This window comes from Rhinoraja longicauda, chromosome 38 (assembly GCF_053455715.1).
Source record: "Rhinoraja longicauda isolate Sanriku21f chromosome 38, sRhiLon1.1, whole genome shotgun sequence".
In the NCBI taxonomy this organism is placed as follows: Eukaryota; Metazoa; Chordata; class Chondrichthyes; order Rajiformes; family Arhynchobatidae; genus Rhinoraja; species Rhinoraja longicauda.
The window spans coordinates 2,723,810-2,733,809 of record NC_135990.1 but is presented as its reverse complement, the minus strand read 5'-3'; the positions used below and the strand labels follow the sequence as shown (position 1 = coordinate 2,733,809).

Below are 10,000 nucleotides of genomic sequence, written 5' to 3'. Positions count from 1 at the left end.
GAATGCATTCAAGAGAGAGCTCGATAGAGCTCTTAAGGATAGCGGAGTCAGGGGGTATGGGGAGAAGGCAGGAACGGGGTACTGATTGAGAATGATCTGCCATGATCACATTGAATGGTGGTGCTGGCTCGAAGGGCCGAATGGCCTCCTCCTGCACCTATTGTCTATTGAATCAGAGATATGGAAAGTATTACGGTAGTAAGGAAGACAAACGCAATGCTTGCATTTATTTTGAGAGGACCGGCGCTGGTCAGACCACATCTGGAGTATTGTGAGCAATATTGGGCCCCGGTATCTGAGGAAGGATGTGCTGGCTCTGGAGAGGGTCCAGAGGAGGTTTACGAGAATGATCCCAGGAATGAGTGTCTGAAGAAGGGTCTCGACCCGAAACGTCACCCATTCTCCTCTCTCCTAGATGCTGCCTGACCTGCTGAGTTACTCCAGCGTTTTGTGATACCAGGAATGAGTGGGTTAACATATGATGAGCGTTTGACAGCACTAGGCCTGAACTCACTGGAGTTTAGAAGGATGTGGGGGGGGACAACCTCATTGAAACTTACCGAATAGATTTTTTTTTATATTTAGAGATACAGCGCGGAAACAGGCCCTTCGGCCCACCGAGTCCGCGCCGCCCAGCGATCCCCGCACATTAATACTATCCTACACACACTAGGGACAATTTTTACATTTACCCAGTCAATTAACCTACATACCTGTATGTCTTTGGAGTGTGGGAGGAAACCGAAGATCTCGGAGAAAACCCACGCAGGTCACGGGGAGAACGTACAAACTCCGTACAGGCGGCGCCCGTAGTCAGGATCGGTACCTGAGTCTCCGGCGTTGCATTCGCTGTAAGGCAGCAACTCTACCGCTGGAAGGCCTGGATAGAGTGGATGTGGAGAGGATGTTTCCATTAGTGGGAGAGTCTAGCGTCAGAGGGACATACCTTTAGGAAGGAGAGGAGGAATTTCTTTAGTCAGAAGGTGGTGAATCTGTGGAATTAATTGCCACAGAAGGCTGTGGAGGTCGTCAGTGGATATTTTTAAGGCAGAGATTGATAGATTCTTGATTAGTACGGGTGTCAGGGGTTATGGGGAGAAGGCAGGAGAATGCGGCTGAGAAGGAAAGATAAATAAACCCTGATTGAATGGCGTAGTAGACTTGATGGGCCGAATGGCCCAATTCTGCTCCTGTCACTTAGGAACATTATTTTGTACAATCGGCTTGATAGATACTTGTGATCTACAACAATAGTTTCATAATTAGCAACAACGATAACTACCAAGAGACCAAATTACATTCATAATTCCCTCCATAATAAAATACACAGTAAGAAAACGGTCAGAAAGTAGACAATCAGATGAGAATGGAACATGAGCTGCCCAAGACCTGATTATTTTTTTATACTTTAGCAGTGGTTGTGATATTTTGCACACTTGCTGTACTATTTATTTCTCCCTCCTCCCTCCTAAACTCATTACACAAACTGCAAGCAAATTCTGGGAGGCATACACAGCTTTGACAAACTGTGAATTTTAGTTAACTCGCTAAAAGTTATTAACCGCAAAATAGCAAAGTTAACAATAATGCCTTTGAAACCATCATTGTAAAAAAATGTATCAACAAACACCATTAAATTATCCCTCTGGAAAATAGATATCACATACTGCAATAAAATCTTTTGTCCACACAAATATAAAATTCTTCATGCATCATGGAAATAGTCATTAAATGCAACTGTTTTGTTAAGGCATTATACTTTGATAAAAGGACTGGACACACAGCTTCCGATTGCAGTAGAAACAATATCTTCAAACAGGAGATATATAGAAATATATCTTATCGACACATATAAAATTCATAAGGGATTGGACAGGCCAGATGCAGGAAAAATGCTTCCCGATGTTGGGGGAGTCCAGAACCAGGGGTCACAGTTTAACAATAAGGGGTAGGCCATTTAGGACTGAAATGAGGAAAAACCTTTTCACCCAGAGAGTTGTGAATCTATGGAATTGTCTGCCACAGAAGGCAGTGGAGGCCAATTCACTGGATGTTTTCAAGAGAGAGTTAGATTTTGCTCTTGGGGCTAACGGAATCAAGGGATTTGGGGAGAAAGCAGGAACGGGGTACTGATTTTGCATGATCAGCCCTGATCATATTGAATGGCGGTGCTGGCTCGAAGGGCCGAATGGCCTCCTCCTGCACCTCTTTTCTACGTTTCTGACTTAAATCTAAGATATGCACAGGATTGAAACAGATATTATTGACACCAACAGATATTATTGACACTAAATCTCATTGATATTTCAGCTGTTGGGAGAGTATATTTTCAGGCAGTTTATTGACTCACTCTTACATTCATCATTTTCTTGCACTGTTGGCTGAATTACATGTTACATATAATCTGTGCTTTTCCCTAAATTAACCTTGGAAACTCAACATGTATTAGATAAAGTAGACACTAATTTATTGCATCAAATGAGTCGATGTCTCGCGTTAACAAAAAGACACAATATCACTTACAAATGAGGACATATAAACATTTTTTGCCCAAGCATATTGCTTTGCAGGTGCCTTTCAAAAGAAAAACTTGTCGGAACAAAATATCTTGCTTCAAACACCACTGTTCTTTATCATTTATGGAAAATCATAACATTCCAAACTATCATTTTGGATAGCTATGGTGATTAAAATAATCCCCCAAATGCAGACTTCAGATAAACTTAGAACAAGGGGTCACAGTTTAAGGATAAGGGGGAAGTCTTTTGGGACCGAGATGAGAAAGTTTTTTTTCACACAGAGAGTGGTGAATCTGTGGAATTCTCTGCCACAGAAGGTAGTTGAGGCCAGTTCATTGGCTATATTTAAGAGGGAGTTAGATGTGGCCCTTGTGGCTAAAGGGATCAGGGGGTATGGGGAGAAGGCAGGTACGGGATACTGAGTTGGATGATCAGCCATGATCATATTGAATGGCGGTGCAGGCTCGAAGGGCCGAATGGCCTACTCCTGCACCTATTTTCTATGTTTCTATGTTTCTAAATTACTCTGTGGGCTGAATATCCCACTGAATATTTTGGAAAACATTTACACAGATTTCTTTGTGTAGGAAGGAACTGCAGATGCTGGTTTAAACCGAAGGTAGAGACAAAATGCTGGAGTAACTCAGCGGGTCAGGCAGCATCTCTGGAGAGAGGGGATGGGTGACGTTCTGGGTTGAGACCCTTCTTCAGACCGAGAGGCAGGGGAAAGGGAGACGAGATGTGGAGAGAGGTGTAGAACAAATGAAGGAAAGAGATGCAAAAAAGTGTAGATGATCAAGGGGGGGGGGGGGAGAGGGGGGAGGGGAGAGGGGAGGGGAGAAGGGGGAGGGGAGAGGGGAGAGGGGAGAGGGGAGAGGGGAGGGGAGAAGGGGGAGGGGAGAAGGGGGAGGGGAGGGGAGAAGGGGGAAGGGAGAAGGGGAAGGGGAGGGGAGAGGAAGAGGGGAAGAGGGGAGAGGGGGAGGGGGAGAGGGGAAGGGAGAAGGGGGAAGGGAGAAGGGGAAGGGGAGGGGAGAGGAAGAGGGGAAGAGGGGAGAGGAAGAGGGGGGGAAGAGGGGAGGGGAAGAGGGGAGGGGAAGAGGGGAGGGGAAGAGGGGAGAGGGGAGTGGAGGAGGGGGAGGGGGAGAGGGGAGGGGAAGAGGGGAGGGGAAGAGGGGAGGGGAAGAGGGGAGGGGAAGAGGGGAGGGGAAGAGGGGAGGGGAAGAGGGGAGGGGAAGAGGGGGAGGGGAAGAGGGGAAGGGGGAGGGGAAGAGGGGAGGGGAAGAGGGGGGGGAAGAGGGGGGGGGGAAGAGGGGGGGGAAGAGGGGAGGGGAAGAGGGGAGGGGAAGAGGGGAGGGGGAGGGGAAGAGGGGGGGAAGAGGGGAGGGGAAGAGGGGGAGGGGAAGAGGGGAGGGGAGAGGGGAGGGGAAGAGGGGAGGGGGAGGGGAAGAGGGGGAGGGGAAGAGGGGAGGGGAAGAGGGGAGGGGAAGAGGGGAGGGGAAGAGGGGAGGGGAAGAGGGGAGGGGGAGAGGGGAGGGGAAGAGGGGAGGGGGAGAGGGGAGGGGGAGAGGGGAGGGGAAGAGGGGAGGGGAAGAGGGGAGGGGAAGAGGGGAGGGGAAGAGGGGAGGGGGAGGGTGGGGGAAGAGGGGGGTGAGGTGTGGGTGAGGTGAAAATGAGTTACAGACAACGAGGCCCAACAAGATGGCTGGTACGACTTGGAGGGGGAGGGATGGAGAGAGAGGGGGATGCAAGGGTTACTTAAAGATTACGCAGATTTCTGGTTTCAATTCAAATAAACCCAGCAAGTTTGACATTTCAGTTTCAAATGGTACAATTCTTTTTAAGAATGTCTTTCTCCTATTTCATCCGGTAAGTAATCGTTATAACATGAGCCTTGCAGATGTAACAGCAAAGTGCATAATATTCTGATCAAAAGGATTGCAGCAAGTGGGAGACATTAAAATAAAAGGAACTCATTAAAAAAAAATGGGACATATTGATCAGCTGTGGATATTAAAAACAAAAAATGCAACAGAGGGCTTATAAACGCTGGACATTAGCTAGATAAAGCTGAGCACAAACACAGGAAGGCTTGCTTGGTTAGCACGCTCTATATACAGGCACTGTACTCACGCAAGATTAAATACTGAGACTTACGTCAAAAATAAAGACCTCCGAAATCTTGAAGGTATCCAAGTAAAATAAAGCTTTAAAAAAAGTAGATTCTTAAAGTGCATTTCTGATGCAATTAGTCACTGGGTGCAAATTCTTGAAATCTACCTTTTTTATTAAAACATTTTCAATGTCATCGAAAAAATCCCTGAGCCTCGTGATGTCAATAGGTAGTGGCGCAGATAATCCTCTGTGTGGGGGGGGGGGGGGGGGATGGGGGGAGAGGGGGGGAGGGGAGGGGAGAGGAGGAGGGGGGAAGGGGAGGGGAGGAGGAGAGGTGGGGGAGAGGGAGAAGGGGAGAGGAAGAGGGGGAGGGGAAGAGGGGAGGGGAAGAGGGGGAGGGGAAGGGAGAGGGGGGAAGGAAGGAGGGGAAGAGGGGAGGGGAAGAGGGATGGGGAGAGAGGGGGAGGGGAGAGGGGTAGGAGAAGGGGAGAGGAGGGGAGGGGAGAGGGGAGAAGGGGAGGGAGATGAGAGGGGGAGGGGAGAGGAAGAGGGGAGGGGAAAGGGGGGGTTAAGAGGAGAGGGGAAGAGGGGAGGGGAGAGGGGGAGGGGAAGAGGGGAGAGGAGGAGGGGGAGGGAAGAGGAGGAGGAAGGGAAGAGGGGAGAGGGGAAAGAGGGGGAAGGGAAGAGGTGAGGGGGAGGGGGGGGGTGGAAGAGAGGGGAAGGGGAGGGGAGAAGGGAGGGGAAGAGGGGGGAGAAGGGGAGGGGAGAGGAGGGTGATGTTGACTACTTGATGTCCTCCTTCTTTGAGCTTGGTTGTGTTGTGGAGGATGCGTATGTGAGGAGTGTCTGGGTGCTTTTGTGCGACACAGTCTGTGTGCTGTTATTCCTCATGACTTTCCTACGGTCCGGCGTCTTGCCCGCGGTGGCGGTGCCCGCGGGCGGGTGGCAGTGGTGACGCGGGTTGGGCGCGGGGTCGGTGTGTTGGCGCCGTCCTTGCCAGCCCTGTCTCTGCCTTCGCCGGCGTTGGCGGCAGTGATGGTGGCGTTGGCGGCAGTGATGGTGGCGTTGGCGGCAGTGATGGTGGCGTTGGCGGCAGTGATGGTGGGGTTGGCGGCAGTGATGGTGGGGTTGGCGGCAGTGATGGTGGTGTTGGTGGGTGTGGGGGGTGGGGGTGAGGCCGATGCTCGTGGTGACCCCACTGTTACTCTGCGCCCCTCTTCATCATCATCATCATCATCATCATCATCACAACACAGTGCGTGGTACAGCACCTTGTCGCTGAAGCGAACCCTCTCCCTGGTGCCAGAGCTCCTGGCCAGGGTTTTAGGGCAGGGGCCCCCACCGATGGTCTCCTCACTGGACGAGTCCGGTCCGTTGGGAACCAAGCCCCCGTTCATCAACCTATAGTCCGGCTCGGTCGCAGTGGGCGGCAGGCTCCTTGCCATCTCCTCCCGGGTCAACCTTGGCCGTCTCCGGAGACAGTTCCAGGAAAGAGCAGAACTCCCAGCTGTCGGAGAGGATGTCCGGGGTGAGGAAGCCCAGTCGCCCACAGTCCGACAAGGCCCCGCATTGCTCGTGGTTCCGTGCCGTGTCACTGCTCGACGTGCTGCTGGTCGTGGCGATTGTCCAGTCGTCTGGCTCCAACTCAAAGTCAAAGTCACAGGTCAGCTTGTCGATCTGCTTCACCACCTGCAAGCGACAGCAACACAGATACATTAGATGGGTCTACACCTGAAACATCACCCATTCCTTCACTCCACAGATGCTGCCTGACCCACTGAGTTACTCCATCACTCTGTGAAACGTCACCTATCCATGTTCTCCACAGATGCTGCCTGACCCGCCTGAGTTACTCCAGCACTCTGTGAAACTTCACCCATTCCTTCTCTCCAGAGATAGACAATAGACAATAGACAATAGGTGCAGGAGGAGGCCATTCGGCCCTTCGAGCCTGCACCACCATTCAATGTGATCATGGCTGATCATCCACAATCAGTACCCTGTTCCTGCCTTCTCCCCATACCCCCCTGACTCCGCTATCATTAAGAGCTCCGCTGTGTAACTCCAGCACTCTGTGAAACGTCACCCATTCCTTCTCCCCACAGATGCTGCCTGACCCGCTGTGTTACTCCAGCACTCTGCCAAATGTCCGGGAATTAACCTAGTAAACCTACGCTGCACGCCCTCAATAGCAAGAATATCCTTCCTCAAATTTGGAGACCAAAACTGCACACAGTACTCCAGGTGCCGTCTCACTAGGGCCCTGTACAACTGCAGAAGGACCTCTTTGCTCCTATACTCAACTCCTCTTGTTATGAAGGCCAACATTCCATTGGCTTTCTTCACTGCCTGCTGTACCTGCATGCTTCCTGTCAGTGACTGATGCACTAGGACACCCAGATCCCGTTGCACGTCCCCTTTTCCTAACTTGACACCGTTCAGATAATAATCTGCCTTCCCATTCTTTCCACCAAAGTGGATAACCTCACACTTATCCACATTAAACTGCGTCTGCCATGCATCCGCCCACTCACGCAACCTGTCCAAGTCACCCTGCAACCGCATAGCATCTTCCTCACAGTTCACACTGCCACCCAGCTTTGTATCATCTGCAAATTTGCTAATGGTACTTTTAATCCCTTCATCCAAGTCATGTGAAAGGACACAGTAGCGCGGTGGTAGAGTTACTGCCTCACAGCACCAGAGATCCTAGTTCGATCCTGACTAGGTGTGCTATCTGTGTGGAGTTTGCAGCTTCTCCCTGTGACTGCCTAGGTTTTCTCCGGGTGCTCCGGTTTCCTCCCACATCCCAAAGACGTGCGGGTTTGTAGGTCACTTGGCATCGATAAAATTGTAAATTGCCCCTAGTGTGTAGCGTAGTGCTAGTGTACGGGGTGAACGCAGGTCAGCACAGACTCGGTGGGCCGAAGGGCCTGTTTCGCACTTTATCTCTAAAGCCTAAAGTCTAAATTCATTTTAATTAAACAAATTCTCTTGATAACTATGATAACGAGCGTGATAAATAGTGAACAATAGGAGGCTGAGGAATAATGACACGCCACGCACACACACATCACTCAGTTACATTCCACAGAAAGGAAGATTTGCCATTGTGGACACACCTGATTAAATATAGCACAAGAGCTTTAGCACCATCAACGAGCAAGGACCATGGTTACTGCAGCAACGCGGGAGAGGCATTCTAGCTGTGTGTGTATCTGTGTGTGTATGTATCTGTGGTGTGTGTGTATCTGTGTGTGTGTATCTGTGTGTGTGTGTATGTATCTGTGTGTGTGTGTGTGTGTGTGTATCTGTGTGTGTGTGTATCTGTGTGTGTGTATCTGTGTGTGTGTGTATGTATCTGTGTGTGTGTGTGTGTGTATCTGTGTGTGTGTGTGTGTGTGTGTGTGTGTGTGTGTATCTGTGTGTGTGTGTGTGTGTGTGTGTATCTGTGTGTGTGTGTGTGTGTGTGTATCTGTGTGTGTGTGTGTGTGTGTGTGTGTGTGTATCTGTGTGTGTGTGTGTGTGTGTGTATCTGTGTGTGTGTGTGTGTGTGTGTGTGTGTATCTGTGTGTGTGTGTGTGTGTGTGTGTGTGTGTGTGTGTGTGTGTGTGTGTGTGTGTTGTGTGTGTGTGGTGTATCTGTGTGTGTGTGTGTGTGTGTGTGTGTGTGTGTGTGTGTGTGTGTGTGTGTATCTGTGTGTGTGTGTGTATCTGTGTGTGTGTGTGTGTGTGTCTGTGTGTGTGTGTGTGTGTGTGTGTGTGTGTGTGTGTGTATCTGTGTGTGTGTGTGTGTGTGTGTGTGTGTGTGTGTGTGTGTGTGTGTGTGTGTGTGTGTGTGTGTGTATCTGTGTGTGTGTGCACTGTCTGTATGTGTGTGTGTGTATATATGTGTGTGTGTGGGCGTGTGTGTTTGTGTATTGTCTATGTTTGTGTGGGTATGTGTGTGTATTGTCTGTCTGTGTGTGTCAAGTCAAGTCAAGTCAAGTCAATTTTATTTGTATAGCACATTTAAAAACAACGCACGTTGACCAAAGTGCTGCACATCTGATTTGTGTATGTGTATTTGTATGTGTGTGATGTGTAATATATGTGTGTGTGTGTGTATGTGTGTGATGTGTAATATATGTGTGTGTGTGTGTGTGTGTGTGTGTGTAATATATATGTGTGTGTATGTGTGTGATATGTGTAATATATATATGTGTGTGTGTGTGTGGTGTAATATATGTGTGTGTGTGTGTAATATATGTGTGTGTGTGTGTGTGTGTGTGTGTGTGTGTGTGTGTGTGATGTGTAATCGCTACCATGAAACATGCTCACGCAAATAGGCACAAAACGCTGGAGTAACTCAGCAGGTCAGGCAGCATCTCAGGAGAGAAGGAATGGGTGACGTTTCGGGCCGACACCCTTCTTCAGACTGGCGAGGGATAAGGGAAACGAGAGACATAGACGGTGATGTGGAGAGATAAGGAACAATGAATGAAAGAGACGCAAAAAAGTGACTGGGATGGCTGGAACGGGAGGTGGAATCCCAGAGGTAGAAGGGGAGAAGTTTGAATGAAGGGTCTCGACCCGAAACGTCACCCATTCCTTCTCTCCAGAGACGCTGCCTGACCTGCTGAGTTACTCCAGCTTTTAGTGTCTATCTTCGATTTAAACCAGCATCTGCAGTTCCATCCTAGTCGTGCCAATCTCATTTCTCAGCCAACGTCCGTGTAACCATCATTTGAACTCCAATCATTTAAACCCCAATCTCAGAGCCGATTATTGTAGTTGAACATATGAGCGATCTCATTCACTCACTCCACTGCCCAGTGGAATTAGTATCGCCACCCCTTGGTTCCAGGTCGTTGGCATTAAACACCCAGCGGGCCACCGTTACATGGCTTTATCTCTAAAACGAACTCTGTTCTCTGGACCACAGTGGGTACATTTTGGCCGCCAATCGCCCTGCGCTGCTCCCAAGCATGAGTAGGCGTGTGTAGGCAGGAACTGCAGGTGCTGCTTTACACCAAAGATAAGACACGACATGCTGGAGTAACTCAGCGGGGACAGGCAGCATCTCTGGAGAGCAGGAATTGTATGCATACCCAAGAAGGAACTGCAGATGCTGGTTTACACGAAGATAAGACACGACATGCTGGAGTAACTCAGCTGGGACAGGCAGCATCTCTGGAGAGAAGGAATGGGTGACGATTCGGATCGAGGCCCTTCTGATTCATTTATCTCCAGAGATGCTGCCTGTCCCGCTGAGTGACTGCATGCATCCAGCAACTTGTGCACATCTCCAGTCAGTCTGCACCTTGAGTCTAGTCCAGTCAGTCTGCACCTTGAGTCTAGTGTACGCTCTCTACCTGGAGCTGAGAGCTC

General features: G+C 49.8%; 1 long non-coding RNA gene and 1 pseudogene across 1 annotated transcript in view; both read right to left on the bottom strand.

The window, feature by feature from the left end:
* The window catches only part of LOC144610913 (uncharacterized), a 20,957-nt gene extending 16,080 nt beyond the window's left edge, over positions 1 to 4,877 (bottom strand). Inside the window, exon 1 of the long non-coding RNA XR_013549455.1 lies at positions 4,674 to 4,877. This is a non-coding gene — a long non-coding RNA (uncharacterized LOC144610913). The remainder of the gene's footprint in view (positions 1 to 4,673) is intronic.
* A 296-nt stretch (positions 4,878 to 5,173) lies between these two features.
* LOC144610857 (uncharacterized) overlaps positions 5,174 to 10,000 on the bottom strand; it is a 5,364-nt pseudogene continuing 537 nt past the window's right edge.